Source organism: Benincasa hispida, chromosome 3 (assembly GCF_027475165.1).
Source record: "Benincasa hispida cultivar pf3 chromosome 3, pf3_genome.v1.1, whole genome shotgun sequence".
Classification (NCBI taxonomy): domain Eukaryota; kingdom Viridiplantae; phylum Streptophyta; class Magnoliopsida; order Cucurbitales; family Cucurbitaceae; genus Benincasa; species Benincasa hispida.
The window spans coordinates 62,428,894-62,450,204 of record NC_143480.1 but is presented as its reverse complement, the minus strand read 5'-3'; the positions used below and the strand labels follow the sequence as shown (position 1 = coordinate 62,450,204).

Sequence of the window (21,311 nt, the reverse complement as noted above, 5' to 3'; positions counted from 1 at the left end):
CCTATGGTCATCCTAATGAAATGAAAGTCTCTATTAAGAATGGTGTTATATAATGAGACTAATCATTTTGTGATCAAGTCTTATACAAACTCCTTTGTATAAAATATCTCCGCTCACACGTCTCAACATGAATGATCAGGATCAGATCACTTATATCACTTTACAATAATTGTAACATCTACAAAGTAGGTCATACTCATATTGTCCCCAGAATAAGGTATCTAGTCTTATCCATCTACTACAGACCATTTAGATTATCACTTAAAATATGATTCTTCTGTATGTCTCTACATACATGTTTAAGTTATGAGATAACCATGGAACTTAGTTTATTGGTTTGTGATTAATGCAACAACAATTGGAATAAAATATCATATATCTTATTAAATAAACAATGAGTTTGTACATAACATTTACAAATTATAGGTCCCTAAGAGATTTAGGGAATCAAACCCAATAATTGCATCTCTAAGGACTCAAGAATCAGCTGCAAATTCTTCTCACCTGATAAGACGAATATGGAAATTGCCATTTATACTGCAACACGTAGTACATTTGTTGCAATTTCACCCTTCCTTGTCCTATACCTTGGACAATCAATTGTACTGACATTTACCTTGATGTACGTGCCATCTAACGCACCCAAACAATTCTGTGGTGGAACAAAAATAAAAAATATTCATGCGCATGTGCTCACCTAACAAATAAGTCACGTCGAACTAATGTTGGTGTAGTTGAAATGTATTTTAAACCATTTTCATCTCTGATCTGTACACGAGTTTGTGATCGGCAAAGGTTTTTATTACAATAGATTGTGTAATCGTAACGCCGCTAATAAAACGGGGTTGAAATGCCTAGAAATAGTCTCGCCAGACCGTACAAATTCTCTTTGAACTATTCGATTCTTAACGTCGTAGGCTAAGATATGTAAGAACATGGCAATTATCTCCTCTATATCTATAACTTCAGTTCTAATTAATCCGCCAGTTGTCTTAAGTAAATAACATAGAGTGGCAAACATCTTCTATCCATTCTTATACTTTGATGACAACATAAGTCAGACTGATGAATGAGTGGAAAGGATGCTAATTGTATAATACGATGTCTATTGTCGTGTGATGTGTTTTCTATCCTCCTATGGTCATTTAGTAGTAACTCTAGTATTAAAAGTAATTGCCATTGTGAAGTTGTGAATGTTATTATTATCGTAACTAATTCTGTTAGGTTCATTATGTACTCAAAAAGTTGGAACTGGTTCTGAATGAAAAATTTTAATCATCAAAATAATTACAAAATCTATTTTTATGTTCTTTTTTAACGTTATTTTAAAAATAAATACACGATCAATTGGTACTATATTTTGTAAAACAAATCCAGCGAATTGACTTTTTGTATTCTTTTTTAATGTCATATTAAACAATATTGTTTTTTTAAGTCTCAGTTTTTATGTTCTAATTTAAGTCCATCAAACTAATTTTTTAATTATTTTTCTATTCCATAGTAAACAAATGAGATTTACAAAATTGACTTTTTAAGTTTTTTTTTTTAATTCCACATCAAACTATTTTTTTTATTACACTATTGATCGGGACTCTCTTCTTAAAAAACTGATTTTTTTTATATTCTTTTTTAATGCCATATTAAACAACATTGTGTTTTAAAAGGCATGTTTTTATATTCTTTTGAGTTTAGCAAACTGATTTTTTGATTTTTTTTTATAGACTTGAAAAACTAATTTTTCATGTTTCTTTTATTCCATAGAAAACTTTTTTTTTTTGATACACTATTATTGATTAGGACTCTTTTCTTAAAGAATTTTTTTTTATGTTCTTTTTTAATGCCATATGAAACAAATTGTTTTTCAAGTCTCTGTTTTTATGTTCTCTTTGAGTCCAGCCAATTATTTTTCAAGTTTTTTTTTATACTTAAAAAACTGATTTTTAAGTTTGTTTTTTGTCCATAGCATGCTTTTTTTTTTTTTTTTTTACACTATTGATTGGGACTATTTTCTTAAAAAAGTTTTTTTTTTATCTTCTATTTTTTATGTTGTTCTATAAGCGAATTAAACAATATTGGTAGTTTTTTTTATCTTTTCTTCATCTTAATCTTTTTTTTTTCATGTTAACAATATTGTTTTTTTTTAGACTTAAAAAACTGATTTTTGTCCATAGTAAACTGCTTTTTTACACTGATTGGGACTCTTTTTTTTTAAGAAAAATTGTTTTTTATCTTCTTTTTTTCATGTTATTCTACAAGTGAATTAAACAACATTAGTTATCCTATTTTTCTCTTTTTTTTTTCATGTTAACAACAGTGTTTTTTTTTTTACTTAAAAAACTTATTTTTGTCCTTAGAAATTTTTTTTCTTTTTTTTTCATATTAATATTTTTTTAATCTTCTTTTTTTCATGTTATCCTTTTTAGTAAATAATACAACAATTTGATTTTTTATATTTACTTTTTTGAAAAAAATATTATTATTGTCAATCATCCAAACATAGCAACAAGTATAAGTAATGTTATTTATCTTAACATAAACAAGATTTATCAAATAGTCATCCAACTATAAATTCATTCAAGCAGCTATAAATTTCTCCAAATAGTTATAAATACGAAATAAACATATATTACTATTTTCATAATACAAATGACTATAATTAAGAATATATAAATATTCATCCAAATTACTATAGATTCATGTTAACAAACCTCACACAATGCTCGAGTATGCTAATAGTCCACCATGAAAATAGCACACAAAAAGTAATGATTAGCAACAAATATAAGTAAGATAAAGAAAAATATGTAATCTAAACCACGAAAAGAATTACATAAACCATAATAATGACAAATAGTTATCTCCTTAGCAAGAGAAAGTTGGTAAACAGTGTTTGATGCGGCTGATTCCTAACAAGACCAATCCTAAAACAATTTACAATAAAGAACATTAGTACTAGACGAAAGAAGTTATAACAGGGAGGCACTAGTCAACACTCATGATAAAAAAAAAAATGTTGGATAAAGAGGGAGAAGACATACCATTTGCATTTATGAAGTAGATAGAATTTGTTTGTTCTTATAGTTGAAGGCAAGTGAGACCATAGTTATAAAGTGCAAAAAAAAAAAAAGAAAAAAAAGAATAGGATTCAGTCTCAGAGTTATAAAATTCATTCATTGAAACTTGAATTTCAAATAGTATCATGAATAATGGTAAATGAGAAATCAACAATGCAGATAGAACGACCAACAATTGATCTTAAATCATAGACAACTAATGGTAAATTATTTCATTCAAGGAAGAAGAACTGAAAATTAGAGAAGAACAATATAGACAATAGAAACCAAAATATGCAAAGAAGTTCATGGTATTTTGAAATAAAACACATGATAAGAAAATATTTGAAAAAAAGAGAAATGACATACCAATTGCATTATACAAGTAGATGAAATGTGTTTGGCCTAAAGTTGAAGTGAAGTGAGACACATATATATAGTTGTGTGAACTATTGGCTCATGAAATTTTTTAAGTGAGATTCATATATAAATGAACATCAATGATTTTGACAAAAACCTATCCAATAAACAGTAACTAACAATCACTATCAATAAATATACAATAAATCATCCTAAAAAATGGGATATGACAATGGTGAATACAATAAACATTACCTAAAAACTACTGCCAATCAATATACAATAAACCATCCTAAAAATAGGGGATATGTTAATGATGAATACCGTAAATAATACCTAACAACCACTATCAATTAATATACAACAAACAATGGTCAAATAGTGGCCAAAAATTATAAAATGGACAAGCAATGGACAAATAGAGATTGAAATGAATAAACAATGGACAAACAGATACCAAAATTTATGGAAATGGCCAATCAATGGACAAACAGAGGCAAAAAGTAACAAACAATTGACGGATAGTAACCAAAATGGACAAACAATGGAACTACACAAAGAAAATCCTTCCTTCTTCATTATAATGAAAATAACCTAATCAAATAATCAAAACTCATCAAATACACTATAGAAAATACATGGAAAATAACCTAATCAAATTCATCAAATTCATCAAATAACCTAATTAAAATTACCAAAATCAATCAAATACCCTATAAATCAACCCAAGTATACCCAGTAGCCCAAAACACATATTTCTCCATTTTTTATAATTTAAAAAATGGATAAATAATGAACAAATAGAGACGGTAATAGCAAAACAATGAACATGAAACGGAATTCAGAGCATAATTTCAAAGCAAAATAATGAACATGAAACGAAATAATGGACAACAGTGGACAAACATAGAGTATAATTTACAAAATTTTGAGCTAAAATTGAAAAAAAAAAAAAAAAAAAAAGACCTCATCATCGACTAGGAAAGGGAAAAAGAAGATTACCCTCGACCTTCTCCCTACCAAGCTCTAGAACTCGTCCTTCACACCCTACCACTCTCCAAATGATAACCTCCAACCCCACCAAGCACAATCGTCCCTCAACCAAACAAATTAGGGCTTGTTTCGACAGAGTGAGAAGATTGAATAAAGCAGAAAAGGGAATCAAAGATTTGGAGCACGAGAGAGAGAGATCATTTGGAGCAGCAAGGGGAAGAGATACAAATCCAAATTTGTAGATCTATGGATCTTTGAAGGGTCTAGAGAAAAATATGCAAAAAGAGTACCACCATAAATGTAGATCTATAGATCTAAGGATCCAGATTTGGTTTCGATGGTGATGAAACTGACGAAGATGAAGAAACAAGAAAATAGATCTAAAGACGGAGATGTAAAGAGAGAAGGAAGAACATCATTGATTTGAGCATTTCGTTCGATCGAACAAGAAATGAGACAGAAGAAACGATGGAGAAGAGAGGAGATGATGCAAATAATGAAATGACAGAAATTGTGGCACTGGGAACAATGTTCCCTGGGGTTAATTTTGAAGATAATATTGCAGCTCCAACTAAAAATAGTTAGAGCTGCAAACATGGAGTGGGCTAGCCCATTCCAGCCCACTCCACTCTTGGGCCAAAATAGGCTCTTAATATCTCATTGTAATGTCATTAATTGAAGAGATTAATATTTCATAGGATAATCATATAACTCAATCTCAATTCTAAGTGAGTTAAGGACTCCTGTTTATGAGGGCAGTCTTTTGATTTTGATGGTACAAAGTAGTGCTAGGAACATTGCTATACAAGATTGAATTCCTCCTTAGGGTAAGTAGAGGAGTAGTTCTCTTAAGTGCTGATTTCGGGTCTTGAATAAAGGGTACCCACCCTTTCATTGGCCTAAGAGAGACTTAGTTTAGGTAGGACCTTAAACAAATTGTTCATTAGAGGGATTAATGGTACTTAAGAAGTTAGAAGTAATTATAGGGATAAAACGATAATTTGACCTAGCTGTCATTATTAACTGCTCGTGAATGTTCAACTTACTAGTAATGGTTAAATCCATGGATGAAACATATTCTACAATGCGAATAGTGCAACTATGAGTTTTTAGTGGAGTGACCCATAGTTAATGAATGTTGGTTAATTTAATTAAAGAGTTTAATTAATTAACGTCGGATCGTTGAAGCTTCTAATCTATAGGTTTATTAGATCCCCCTACTAGTTCAAACCAGTAAATAATGACCAATAGTTTTGAAAGAATTTGAATTCTTCGATTTTATTAAGTGAATAATATTAATTGTATATATGATACAATTAATATAATGTATATAGATGCATTATGATATAAAGTTAATTTTTATTAAGATTCAAAATTAAACTATATGTCATAAAAGAAGATTTTTTGTATTTGAATGAGATTAAAATAATAATCAATATGAATAAGATTTATATTAAAAACTATAGGCTATGAGAGAGCTTGAGATATATTTTAATAAGATTCAAATATTTAATTAAGTACTAGATGTTTAATTTTCTAAATTAATTAATTATTTAATTAATTTAAATTAGTTATTGATTATTATAATTAATAATTAATTAAATTGAATTAAATTTATTTTTAAATGGAGTAGGTGGTTTTATTTTTTTCTGAAAAATCCATCATACTTCTCATTAAAAGAAGGTGGGAAGTTTTCCTATTGACAAGTTAGTTTTTGTAGAAAAAACTAATGCATCAAATTGATCTCTCTCTCAAGCTTCAAGAGAGAAAAAGGTTTTCTTGATAAATTTCTTCTCCACGACACAAAATTTTCTTTTTCTTTTTTGAAAGGAGGTTCCCACAAACTGGTCCATGTCAAGAGATTTGCAGAAAAGACATTTTGGAGGTATCACTGTTTGTGAGAGAACGGATGTAGAGAAGAATGAATACCAGGAAAAGATTTGAAGGAGTGTTCTTCAAAAGTATTTTTCTTCTTTCATCTAATTTCATGCTTAACTTACTACGTATTGATGTATATTTTATTTTAAAATAACCAAAGCAAAGCGATCACTCACTTTTGCTGGGATTCAAACTCTCCATAAGCTCTTCTCACTACAAGAAAAATCACCTTTCTTGACATTTATAATTTTAAATACTTGACTTTTTTATGAAAAAAAATGTCAATAAATAGGTGATTTTAAAGAAAAAAAAACATCAAGAATTGATTTTCAAAAGCGGGAGTTGTGCATTTTTCCAGGAAAATACAGTACTTCACGTTTCAAAAATGTCAAGTTCAATTAATGTATTCTTGACGTTTTAAAAACTTCAAGAATTGTAGAATATACAGGGCAGCGTTACAACGTTAAAAAGTAGCATTGCAACGCTACGTATTTTGACGGGAAATGAAAAATGCTCGTACCTCACGATTCGTAAATTTAATATAAACATGATTTATATTAAATGCCATAAAATAGAGAAAAAGAACTATAGTTTATATTGTATATAATACAATATTAAAACTATAGATTATAAATAAAATATTGATAAGTTAGTTTATCATATTTATTTATATTATTAATTATGTTGGATAATTAATCTTTTTTTCTCTAACCACCTTAGTGGGTGGTTAAGTGGTTTTTGTGCTAATGCGATAAATAAAATAAAATTTTATTTTTTTCCTGAAGAATCTGCACAACAAACACACAAAGCCTATATGATAGACTTTAAGACTACACGATTTGAAGAACTTGGCTATACGATAGAGTGTGTTCTTCTTCAATCGTCTTCCTCCTCCAAACTCACAAACTCCCTCCTAACCAAAATAGTCAGAGTCCACCACTCCTAGGTTCACTCCCTAAGAATACAGAGGATACCAAGTGGTAGTGTCTTCCCTTTTGGTTCAAGTCTTGTTGCTGTTTGAGGAGTTCATGATTGTTCGAGGAGTTTTTGACAGTTCGAGGGATTTACATGAAGAAGTGTTCTTCAAAGATATAATCACTTGAACTTTTTTTTAGTTCAAAAGCATGCTGTGATTTTTATTAAGATGCATAATCTGTATGTTTGTTGTAAATTTGTGTTTTCAATCGAAATGTAATTTGGACGATACGCTTCCGCTCATGGATCTCTTGTAAACGTGATCCTTCACTCAAAACCTTAAAGGAAATTTTGTAGCAATGAGCTCCCAAATTCAATGTATGAAGAAAAGAAAACTTTAGGTGTATTAGAAATGGAATATGAGAAGATTCATGCACGCCCTAATGATTGTTGTTTGTATAGAAAAGAATATGCAGATGCAATTAAATATCGTAAATGTGGTGAATCAAGGTGGAAAAACGAGAAGGATACAAATGAAGGGAAAAAAACAAATACCTTCAAAAGTGATATGGTACTTTCTACCAATTCCACGATTCAAAAGGCTTTTTAGAAGTATTGATTATGCTAAAAACTTGACTTGACACGTTGATGAAAGAATTGTAAATGGTAAGTTATGACATCCAACAGACTCTCTAGCTTGAAAATTAGTAGACTCTAAATGGTCAGACTTCGGTTTTGAACCTAGAAATATTCATTTAGCATTGTCAGCTGATGGAGTAAATCTACATGGTGAAATGAGTGCTAAATATAGTTGTTGGTCTGTAATGATGGTTATTTATAATCTTCCACCATGGTTATGTATGAAAAGAAAGTACATGATGCTATTAATGTTGATTTCGAGTCCAAAACAACCAGGGGACGACACTAGCACATACTTAGCACCACTAATTGAAGATTTAAAAATTTTATGGGAAAGTGGTGTTGAATGTTATGATGCTTATCGAGAAGAACTATTCAGCTTATGGTCAGTTTTGTTGTGGACAATCAATGATTTTCCTGCATATGGTAACCTAAGTGGATGTTGTGTGAAAGGGTATAAGGTATGTCCAATTTGTGGAGACAATACGTATTCTATAAGATTGAAATATGGGGAAAAAATGGCATACCTTGGACATTGAAGATTTCTAGCACGAAATCATCCGTACCAGTACAAAAAAAAAGTCATTAAGTTACAATTCCAGAACCACTATCTGGGGAGGCTATATATTTAAAAATCAAAGATCTTGAATTTCCTAAAAGAAAGAAGAACAATAAAAAAACAAACCACAAAAAGAAGTTCAAAGATTTGTTGGAACAGGTTGTCTTCTTTTTTTCAGTTGCCATACTGGAAAGTTCTTCATATCAGACATTGTTTAGATGTGTTGCACATGGAAAAAAATGTTTGCATGAATATCTTAGGTACACTTCTTGATATTCTAGGGAAAAGTAAGGATAGATTAAATGCTAGACATGATTTAGTTCATTTAAAAATTCCAGTGCTTGCACCTGTTAGCGGTGACAAAAAAATCTCCAGTCCTCCTACGTGTTATACTCCTACAAAGGAAGAAAAACGTTGTGTTTTAAAGACATTGTCATGAATAAAGGTTCCTGAAGCTTACTCTTCCAATGTTAAAAACCTTGTGTCGATGATAGATTTAAAGCTTAATAGTTTAAAATCTCACGATTGTCATGTGCTCTTACAATTATTTCCTATTGCGATAGATCAGTGCTACCAAAACATGTTCGGTATGCCATAACTCGGTTGTGTATATTTTTCAATTCGGTATGCAACAAGGGTCTTAGATGTGCAACAATTAGAAAAGTTGGAAGAAGATATTGTGTTTATACTATGTTTATTAGAGAAGTATTTTCCTCCTTCATTATTCACAATTATGGTGCATCTCACAGTACACATAGTTAGGTAAGTCAAACTTTGGGGGCCTACATATCTACAATGGATGTATCCCTTTGAAAGATTCATGAAAGTCATTAAAAACTCGGTGAGAAATAGATATTGTTCAGAAGGTTATATTGCTGAAAGTTATATAGTAGAAGAAACCATTGAATTTTGGTCTGATTTCCTATCTGGAGTAGATCATATTGGGATTGACATTCATAATTCACAAGACTATTTAGAAATTCAAATATTGGTAGATCATTGTCCAAAGGAGTTTCTTTCAAACCTGAACAAGAACTTTTATATCAAGCTCATTGGTATGTTTTGGAAAATACAATTGATGTGCAACCATATTCAGAGTAAGTTTTTTCAATGATTTTGGTTTTATTTTTTCATTTAGTTTTATGATATGAATCTAAGTTTTTTCAATGGTTTTGGTTTTATTTTTTCATTTAGTTTTATGATATGAATCTAACTATGCAATGTTTCAATGTTCACTTCAAAGAAAACATATGATGGCTTTGTAATTGCAAATCGAAATATGTCCAAAAATTAGAAATGGATTCAAGAGGAACATAATCGGACTTTTATATCTTGGCTATAAGAAGAGGTAAAATTTTCAACCTATTATTTTACATACACTTTTTAATTCTTGATTTGGAATGGAAATTCTCATGGTAGGTTACAACTGAGCTTGAAATGGGAAATACTGAAGTTTCAGATAACTTCAGGTGGATTGTTTATGGTCTTCATCCTTTTGTGATTATGCATGGCTGTTATGTAATTAATGGATATCACTATCACACAAAATCTTGTGATAAGGATCGAACTGTACAAAATAGTAGAGTTAGTTTAGTTGCAGAAATGATGCAAGTTTCTAGTTCAACAGATAAAAATCCCATCATTGGAGATATGTCTTTTTATAGAGTGATACAAGAGATATGGGAACTAAATTATCATATGTTTAATGTTGCTGTGTTTAGATGTGATGGGTTGAATACAAGTGGTATCAAAATTGATGAGCTCGGTTTTATCTTAGTTGATTTAAATAAAATATGTCACAAGTCTGATTCTTTTATACTAGCAACCCAAGCAAGACAAGTATTTTATGTTGAGGATCCAAGTGATGTTAGATGGTCAATTATGCTTACCCCACCGCAAAGAGACTTTGAAGATAGATATAATGACGACGAACTTGGAGATACAATATTACACTATCAAGGAATACCCAATGATATGTCGAATGTTGATGTACATAATGACTTGGATGAGAACTGTCAACATATGTACGATCGAATTGTGAAGGCACATGGATACCTACATAACATTTTATGGTTAGGTTCTATATTGTGTAATACGATAATTTTTTTTAATTTAAAAATTTTATCAATCACATTTGATTTTTTGTTTGCTTAATATGTATACAATGCTAATTGTTTCTTAAATTTGATGACCAATTTTTTATTTATACATCACATGGAGCATAGTACAGTGGGGGATGAAGATTTAGAGCTTGGTGACAAAGAAATAGTAGTTGTTAGCTCAAATGAAACCACCAATCAAAAGAAAAGAGAACGGGGAGCTATTATTATGTTTGATTTAACACGTATTAGGAGTGTGGGAGAAGAGAAGATTGTAGAATACAATGAAGATGGCGTACCCATTGGTGAAATTGGAGCTAAGTTAAAGTCTTTTATTGGGTCCTCTATGCATTTTCGTGTATATATTACATATACATCCTGGAAACGTGTACCAACTGAGTTGAAAGATAAGATATATAGTACAGTTAAGGTATATATATTCAACTTTTTATCTTGATAATATTGTAGATGTATATGTAATATTTTCACTAACTTTTCAATGTTTAGGCCACCTTTGTAATTGATACAAGATCTAGGAAGAACATTAAAAAAACTGCAGGCATAGCTTTTCTTCAATTTAAGAATTGGTTAACAACAAAATACATTATGTCATTTAAAGATGAACCTCAACTTTTAATAAATCCACAAGAAAAGTATTCATTTATTGATCAAAGTCATTGGGAAGAGTTTCTAAGATCGAGATTGTGTGTAAAGTTTCAAATAGATTATTAATTTAATTTTATATTTGTATGTCATTCTTACTAATAATCATTACATTTGTATAGGAAAAAAGGCACTTGCAACAAGAATGTCGATCTAAGAATAAGTACAATCATCGAATTTCAAGGAAATGTTATGCTAACCTTGTTGAGGAGATGGTAAGGATTTAGTATATGTTCTCATGATTCCTAAATTTATCACAGTATTTAATTTTTTTCTTCATTTGAATGTAGAAGAAAGTATCTCCAAATGAAATTGATTTTGACCGAGCTAACCTGTGGAAGAAAGGCTCGAGTAAATTAGAAAGGAGAATACCATAATGAAGATGTTCAAGAAGTCGTCAATCGAATAGTAAGACAATTATTAAATTTACACGAAGTATATGACATATAGTTTAATTATATTAAATTTCATTTCTTTTTAGGATGAGATCTCAAATAATAACATAGATCCATTGTGCCACAAACATCACTCTCACAATGATATCTTAACGCAAGATTTTGGTACTGAAGAAAGGCACGGGCGTGTGTGTGGGGTTGGTGGTTTTGTTACTCTAACGACTTACTTTCATACAGTGAAATGAAAACCAAAACATGGGAAGGATGAAAACAAGGAAATTGTAAATGAGAATGAAGCACTTCGTCAACGTGTTAGAGAATTAGAAGCCCATCTTCAAATGTCATTTTTTACAGCATTTTCTGAACATGGAAGTTACTCCATGTAATTTTTTGCAGATGAGATCGAATCTCAAGATAAACAAAAAGACAAGATGAAGACTACATATGAAAAGAAACAAAAAGAGAAGATTAAGGTGGGGGAGATTAATTCCCCAGAGAAACGAAGAGACAAGATAAAGGTGAATGTAAATTGCAACACAGAAGTTCTGAAAATCTTTAAGGTAAGTGACACTAATAAATGTTTATTTATTTATTTATTTATTTTTTGCTTTATTTACTTTTGTGGCTATGATTTTGCTGCATTAGGAGAAATCTTCAATGGAAATGACTAAGGAAAAAGAAGTTGTGACTCAATATCGGTTCTTCCGATATCTTTGAAATCCATTCTTAGATATGCTGAAAAGGTGATGGCCAAAGAGTCTAGTATTTCTTTACAACTTTGAGTTGGACTTTTTGGCATCAGTTGAAAGAGTTGTGTCCTATTAGAGGATATAATTAACTTTTGTGACGTGGATGAAGTCAAGACAATGACTTTGGTAGCCTACATGGCGTAAGTAATGTTATTATTTTTGTAAACTTTAGTTCTGACGTTTTTTTCCAGTTTTAGTCGTCTATATTTATGTTATAAATCTTTTGTAGGTACTTGCACTCATCTTTTATTGAATCAAAGGAAAGTTCATAATACACTTTTGTAGATCCATCTCTCATTTCCTCTAGACATAACTCTCAGGAAGTTAAAACTCGAAACTTGTGTAGTAGACTGATCGTCTCAGAAGCAAACCAAATAGTTTTTGCTCCTTTTAATCTTGGGTGAGTTAAAATATGTTTTTTTATTATCACTTTCCATTAGCAATAAAATACTAAGTATATTTTATTAACTAGTGGTCATCGGACACTACTTGCGATAAATGCATACAATGATATTGTGTACTACCTAGACTCAATAAGGACAACATCACAGGTAGATATAAGATACATAACTGACAAGTAAGATCCTTTTTCATTTGTAGTGTTTGTTTTAAAGTGTACTTTATTTTAGAATTTGTGGTTATTTCTTGACAAATAGGGCAATTGCGATGTTTTAATCTCAAAAGAATATTAAAAAAAGCCGAAAGCAAACTTTATGGAGAACAATAAAGGCAAGTATAATTTAACAATTACTACTTATTCATCATATTAAGTAGACATCTAGTGCATAAGGGATTACTTCATTCTTATTTACTAGTTTTTTCCCTGTAGTGTTCTCTACAAGTTGGGGGCACTGAATGTGGATACTACGTCATGAGGTATTTAAGGGATATTGTGACTAAAAGAAGCATTGTCATCTGAGATTTGGTATGTTATAGTTATTTCAACATTTCAAATAGCATAGAGAAAAATATAATCTATTATAATATTTGGCTTTTATGTTTATAGATTGATACAAGGAACCCGTACTCACAAATCGAGTTAAACGAGGTGCAGATAATATTGGCTGAACTTTTGGGTTGCTACATGTGATCGTGGTTGATCATTTTGGATGTGTTTGTTCTGGCTGATCAATTTCTGGATTTACTTCATATTCATATAGGTGTGATGGTTTTGGATTGGGTTGGGGGGGGGGGGAATTATGTGGGTAGATGGATGGTTTTGATAGAAGTTTTGGAAATGTATTTTTTGAAACTGTTCATATTGGGTTGATTGTTAGAATTATGTTCTTTATATTATTTTGGAAGTGTTCATATGGGTTGACGGTTAGAATTATATTCCTTAGGTTGTACTATTGACAATGTTAAGTTATGTTTTTATAAAGAAATATTGGTGGTTTTTTGTTGGATATATAAGTTTGTTAATGCTTGTATATTGTTTATTTGATTGATGAATGTATGTTATATATATACCAAATGTGGTTGTTGGATCAAAATATAAGAACAATTATAGGTAAAAAGTCAACATTATAGATTTTTTTTAAAAACAAATACTAGCAAATTTCTTGACCTTTTTTCCGTGTCAAGAATACCCATATTCTTGACATTTCAAACATATCAAGTGTATGTGTTTCTTGACCTTTTTTAAATGTCAAGCTAACAAAATTTCTTGACGTTTGTTTCCTTGTCAAGAATGTTCATATTCTTGACATTTCAAACATGTCAAGTGTCTGTGTTTCTTGACTTTTTAAAACGTCAAGAAAATTGACATTCTTGATATTGGCCTTCCCGACGTTTTTAAAAACGTTATGAAAAGTCATTCTTGACATTTAAAAAAGTCAAGAAATACCGTTTTTGTAGTAGTGTCCTAAGACAGAAATTATCTTCAAGGTACTGCAATTTTCAATCAATGCAATCGCACAATGGACGAATACAACGAGTATGGATAAAAAACTTCAATGTTGCACAAATCAACTACCAAGAACAAAAACATTTTTAGACCATAAACAAATGTGGTAACCCTAAAAATAACACCATTATTCTCCTTTTAAAACTGAGGTCATGAAAGGAAACAAACTTCGCAATCAAAAATAATAAACAATACCTCAAATAAGGAAAATTCAAGAAAAATAAATCTACAGAAAATTTTTAGATAAGAAAAAAATATACTGCACAAATTAATATTGTCTGTAACCAATGTTAAAACTACATTTGTGACAACAAACACAATCAGAAGTTGCCTTATATAGAGTCAATCAACAAATCTCTAACAAGATGTGTTTGGTCCATGCGTTTTCAAAACGTAATGCGGATATTTTTTTAATTTGAAAGATGAAAAGGGTAATTTTTCCATCATTTTATTATTAATGACAAGATTATCAATATGAAGTTTATGAATAATAGAAATGTAGAGATGTTAGCAAAAATTTAGTAGCTTAATCAAAAGCATAAGAAATCAAAAGTGGAAGGATGATATGAAAAGTAGATGAGTACAAAAAAGAATTCAAGCAATAAATCAAAAGGAAAAAAGAAGAGTGAATGAATGAATGACTGAATGAAAAGACAAGTGAAACGTCAAATCTACTTCTTCAAAAATCATAAGACAGTCAGTGGGAAAGATGTGCTGTCAATCAATCTACTGAGTTTTTTTTTTTTTCTCTTTTTTCTCTTTTTTTAATTATTTCATTTACATTTTTTCTCTCTCTTTTTATCCTAAAGAGTTGAGGTGTTACCAAGGATTTAAAATATTGATGTCGGAAATTTTAAAGTCTTAATTTTATGAAAATTTTAATAAAAATATTGATAAGTTATCGATTTTAATATGTAGTTTTAAAAAAAAAATCAAAAAATTAATCTGAATGAGTAAGTAAACATTTTATGATTTTCATATATATTAACACATCTACTATTTACATTATATTTATATTAATGGTATTTTGATACTTTTTTTTTTTTTTTTTTGTGTTTTATGGATTTTTTAACGATATAATAAAAATATTGATTCATTCTTTATGTCAATGTAAATCTATGAAAATGTAAAAAGATCTATGAAAATATCGAGATGTTGACGAAAATTTAATACTATGGATTTTACATATTAATGAACTTAAATATTAGCTTTGTCTAAGGCGTTTTTTAATTTTGTTTTCAACTTTTGTACTTTAAAATATTTCTCTTAATTTATGTTTTTTCTTAAATTTAATCTCTAAAATCAATATATTATTATTTTTTTTTCCATAAAAAATCTTTGTTAATGTTCCATTTATAAATTATTTAAAAATATATTCACGTGATTTTTTTCCTTAAACAAATATTATAAATCAACCATTTTTTAAATAGATTGTTCAACTAATTTTGAAGGATTATATTTAAGATTTATTGAAAGGAAAAAAAAAACAAAATTCTGAATTTTATTGAAATTGCAAGATTGAACTTAACGTCAATTTTTTGTTCCGTGTTTTGCTCTTTATTATTATTATTATTATTATTATTATTATTATTATTATTATTATTTAACAAGGTCAAATTTTTGTTAAAGCCATTTAATAGTTTTCTATTCAATTTAACCGAGAAGTTGTAATATATCAAGAGTAAAATTGAAAATTGCAAAATATCAAAACTAAATAAAATATACCTAAAAGATCACGAACCTTTAGATATATGAAACGTTCTAAATATGAAGAAATTAATTCAAAGTTCGATTCACCTACTTTATATATTTTGTAAAGAAAAAATATCGCAAACATTTCAATACATGTTTTGTTTATTTAGGCATGTACTCATGAAATAAATAACACAAAATAGTTGGCTAGGGTCATATATATAATAATATTGATTATATCAAACCCCTGATTTCTAGGATAGGTCAGGTTAGATTGGGTTGGGAACTTTTCATGGACCAACCCGAATTTCAGGTTGACTTTAATTCAACCCTATCGGTTCTATTTTAAAAAGTTAATCCAACCCAATCCAACCCAATATTTTTAGGTTGGGTCGGGTTGAGTCATCGGGTTATGCTTTTTCTTTCCTTCTTTCCCTCTCATTCGCCTCCAATAACCTTCTACCTTAACAGGGACTCAAATCGTCAAATTCATCAATTTCTCCCAAGTCAACTCAAACCTCACTGATAATTTTATTCCAAAACCCCTAAATCAACAGTTAAACAAATTGAAAGCTAATTTCAATCTAAGATCAAATTCACTCACAAATATTACAGGAGAAGGCTACTCAGTGCTGAAAGGGAAAGGGAAACAAAGAATTAAAGAGAGAGAGTTGAGGAAAGGAAGAAAAAGAGATCGATGATTGGGGTTTTGCGGAAGAAATGAAAGTGATATGGAAATATTGATAGAGAAAAGAAGCTACATCGAGTCTAAGAGATTGAGAGGAAGACGGTCATAGCCGTGGACGATTGAGAGACCGATTGAAAGTGAGAGATTGAGTGAAGCAGGTGATTATGAGTGTGAGGGTGAAAGAGGTGGACGACGTGAAATTGCATGAGAAGTGATCTCGAAATTGAATGAGAAGTGATAAAAAAATGTCGGGTCAGGTCAAACATGTCATACTTTTTCTGAATCTGAGAACCGACCCAAAATACAATTTTTTAAATATTTCAATCCACCCCAACCCAACCCAATAAAAAATCTAACTCAATCCAATTGTTACGATTTAAGTTGGATAATCCAGATTGGTTAGCTTACCCTTGAAAAACTCACAGCCTTCACAAATTTCCTCGTCTCCGGTCACGAACAAATAAACTTCCAAAAATTACAGTAATTCAAGAAGGGCACCACCACAAGTGAGACCTCTGTATTCTCTGTAGGGGTTGAGAATCATCAAAGGTGTGGGCTCTATGATTTTTGGAAGAGGAAAAGATTTTTTTAGAGGGAAAAGAGAAGTCTTTGGGAAATTACACAGAGATCGAAGAAATCTTAGAATGACAGTTTTCTTTCACCATTCTTCTGTGAAAACGAATATCTCCCAAAAAAACTTCCCCACTCTTCACGATCAACCAAGAAAGAATTAAGGGGAGGAAAATTATTTACCTCCCTTTAATAAATTTAAATTTAAATTTAATTAATTTTAATTTAAATTAATATATATATAATAACTATATATTATATCATATATAACACATAACCTATAGTTTTATATTGTAATAAATACAATATAACCTATAATTTTAGTTCTCTCATTAATGCATGGTATCTAATATAAATCTCATTTCTACTAATTTAATTATATGAATTCAAGTCACATCATTAATATTTTAATCATATTCAAATATTTATTTCCTCTGAAATGAACTTTATATTATAATATGTCAAATACATTTTATTAATTATATCATATATAATTAAGTTAAATTAATTGTTAGAGCATAAATTAGAAATGAAAAAGGGAAAGCAAAGGTGGAAGAAGAAGGAGGTGAGTCACCATTCCGTTAAGAATTAGTTGCTCTCCAACTATCATGTGGTGCCATGTGTGATATTTTTATTCCTTGTATTATTATTATTGTATCAAACTAGGGCAAGCTTTGTATAAAGGAAATATGGTTGTAGGTATTCTTTCATCAATTCAATACACAATACAAAACAAGAAAAATGAAGTCCAAAGGACTGAAGAAAATTCCTAGAACCTCTTTATCTTCAACTTGGTATCAGAGCTCATGGATGATGCCACATTCCTCGGAAATAGCTCCTCCGCCTGGTAAAATTCACCAAACCACCTCTCAACCAGCTCTTGAATCAACTCACCACCATGAAACTCGAACGCGGGAATTTTATGCTATGGAAGACTCTTGCACTGCCAATCCTCTAAAGCTACAAGCTCGAAGGACACCTTTTAGGTCAGATACCCTGCCCGCCGATGTTCATCCCAATGACCTCTGAAGCAACGTCTAGCTCTTAAGTGGCAAGCGATGACCGAGTTAGTTCATCTGTTCAACGATCACTCAATCCGCAATATGAGGCTTGGCTTGCTGTCGATCAACTTTTGTTGGGATGGCTATACAATTCCATGACCCCAGATGTAGCGGTTCAACTTATGGGATATGAGAATGCCAAGGAACTGTGGCAAGATATTCAGGAATTATTCGGTGTTCAGTCACGAGTTGAAGAAGACTGCATACGATAGCTACTCCAACAAACACGAAAAGGTGGCCAGAAAATGAGTGAGTACCTCAAATTGATGAAGATGCACTCCGACAACCTTGCACAGGCAGGCAGCCCTATGTCGACAAGAGCTCTAATCTCACAAGTTCTCCTTGGTCTTGATGAAGAATACAACCCTGTTGTCGTAGGCATCCAAGGTAAACCAGGTATTTCTTGGTTAGATATGCAATCTGAATTTTTGTCCTATGAAAAATGGTTGGAGCACCAAAATTCTATCAAAATACATAGTTCCTTTGCACAACAACCATTTGTCAATGTAGTATTTAATAGGAATACAAATGGAGGGAAGCCACACTTCAATCCTTCATTCAATGGAAATCGGCAGCAAGGGAACAACTCCAAAGGCAGCAACACTAATCATAATCCATTTAATGGACAAGGATGTGGTCATGGTCGAGGAAGAGGTCAAAATAACAACTCAAACAAACCAACATGTCAAGTTTGTGGAAAATATGGTCATTCAGCCCTGGTATGCTATCATCGATTTGACAAGGAATACTCCCAAAATGCTGGACAAGGCAGAGGAAATCATGGGTTAGTCGGCTTCAACAGCAATACTACTGCCCTGTTCACGTCAGCTCAGCCCTCCAACCCCTTCATAGCCATACCAAAGACATTAATAGATCCGAACTAGTACATTGATGGTGGGGCTATCAACCATGTCACTCCATATTATAACAACATCAACAATCCAACCGAGTATGGAGGTAATGAACTGGTCATTGTAGATAATGGTGAACAATTACACATATCTCACACTGGTCAATCTTGCTTATCTAATGGAAGGAATGAATTTATATTGAATGATGTTCTGTGTGTACCTAACATAGCAAAGAATCTGATTAGTATATCAAAGTTAGCTCATGATAATGTTGTGGTTGTTGAATTTCACACTAATTGTTGTGTCATTAAGGACAAGGATACGAGCAGAACACTACTGAAAGAGGAGCTTGACAGAGGGTTATACCGACTACAAGGGGCTGAAGTGCTACAAGAAAATATCAAGAGCCGAGGATCTGCTCTGTACAAAAATCACAAGTCGACTGCCTTAATTTTATCAGGAGTTAGGATCAATATAATTGAATCAAGAGCTGTTTGGCATAGGAGACTAGGACATCCATCAGTAAAAACTCTAGATTATATTATTAGAGAATGTAAATTGCCAGTTAAATCAAATGAAGGAAATGAATTTTGTCATTCATGTCAATTGGGAAAATCCTGTGCCTTACCATTTCCTAACTCTCAATCTCTGGCTTCTAATAAGTTTAAATTAATACATACTGATGTGTAGAGACTAACCCCTATTAAATCTACTGATGGATACCGATATTACATATCATTCTTGGATGATCACAGTAGATATGTGTGGCTATACCATCTGAAACAGAAAAGTGAGACACTGGTAGCATTCCATCATTTCATTCAACTAATACAAACTCAATTTAAATTCTGGAATAAAGATATTACAATCAGATAATGGGAGAGAGTATGACAAAATACACTATCTCTGTGAGTCCAAAGGCATTTTAATCAGAAAGTCTTGTCCCTATACCTCTGCACAAAACAGCAGAGCTGAGTGCAAGTATCGACACATCGTAGAAATTGGGCTCACACTCCTTGCACAGGCATCCATGCCCCTGTCCTTTTGGTGGGAGGCATTTTCAACAGCTGCCTATCTTATTAATGGCATGCCTACCACAGTATTGCAAGGTAAATCACCTGTCACCTTAATGTTTTGTTCTAACCTTGATTTTTTTAATCTTAGGACATTCGGGTGTGCCTGCTACCCATACATACGGCCATATCACAGTAAAAAATTCCAATTACACTCGGAGAAATGTGTGTATATTGGTCCTAGCTCGTATTACAAAGGGTACAGATGCCTCATTCCATCAGGCTAGATTTATACAAGCAGACATGTTAAGTTTAATGAAAGGGAATTTCCATTTGCAACACAGTCGTGCACCACGATCGCCCAGACGACAGGTCAAACGATCGCTAAACAACCATCGGTTAGCACGATCGCCCAGACGACAGGCCATACAAAAGACACCACGATCACTGAGGCAACACGATCACTTAGAACGATTGCCCAGATGATAGACAATACGATCGTTCAGCGTCCATCGTTCAGAACGATCGCCCAAACGACAGACAATACGATCGTTCAGCGTCCATCGTTCAGAACGATCGCCTAGACGACAGACAATGTGGTCGTTTAGAATGATCGTCCAGCCGATAGACAACACGATCTTTCAACACCCATCATATAGAAAAATTGCACAGATAAAAGACAAAGTGATCGCCCAGTCTTCATCGTGTAGACCGATTGCGAAGGCCAAAGACAAAACAATCGCAGTGAGTCCATCGATTGTGGACATTCTATCGTCCAACACGATCGTCCAGGCGACAACCCCTCCCATACCTACTCCCCTCAATGAGTCATTAATCCCGAGCCTTCAACCAATACTCAATACCCTGCCTCAGTCATCATCCCTCCCTCAAGCAAATCCAGCCTACCATCCAGACCATACCTTAAACTCCACAAACCAAACAACCTCACACCGATATGCATCTCACCAAAGCCTATCAGAGACCCTACCTCAAACCACATAAGAAGGACATACCAGTCCAATTCTGCCACACATATAACATCCTACTACTACCTCAACCTCTACCAGCCCACCACAACCCACCATCCCCACCTGCCCCCCACCTGCTCCGACTCATCCAATGATCACCCGAGCAAAAGCTGGCATTTTTAAACCAAAAGCCTGGATAACGAGCAAAGCCATAGATTGGTCTCAAATAGAACCCACCAGAATTACAGCAGCACTTGCA

General features: G+C 31.8%; 3 pseudogenes; all 3 read left to right on the top strand.

Moving 5' to 3' along the window:
* The first annotated feature begins 9,130 nt into the window (after nt 1–9,130).
* Nucleotides 9,131–10,460, top strand: LOC150037446 (uncharacterized; annotated as a pseudogene).
* A 151-nt stretch (nt 10,461–10,611) lies between these two features.
* LOC150037445 (uncharacterized) lies at nt 10,612–11,940 on the top strand (annotated as a pseudogene).
* A 45-nt stretch (nt 11,941–11,985) lies between these two features.
* On the top strand, nt 11,986–13,393 carry LOC150037444 (uncharacterized; annotated as a pseudogene).
* The last annotated feature ends 7,918 nt before the right edge of the window (nt 13,394–21,311 follow it).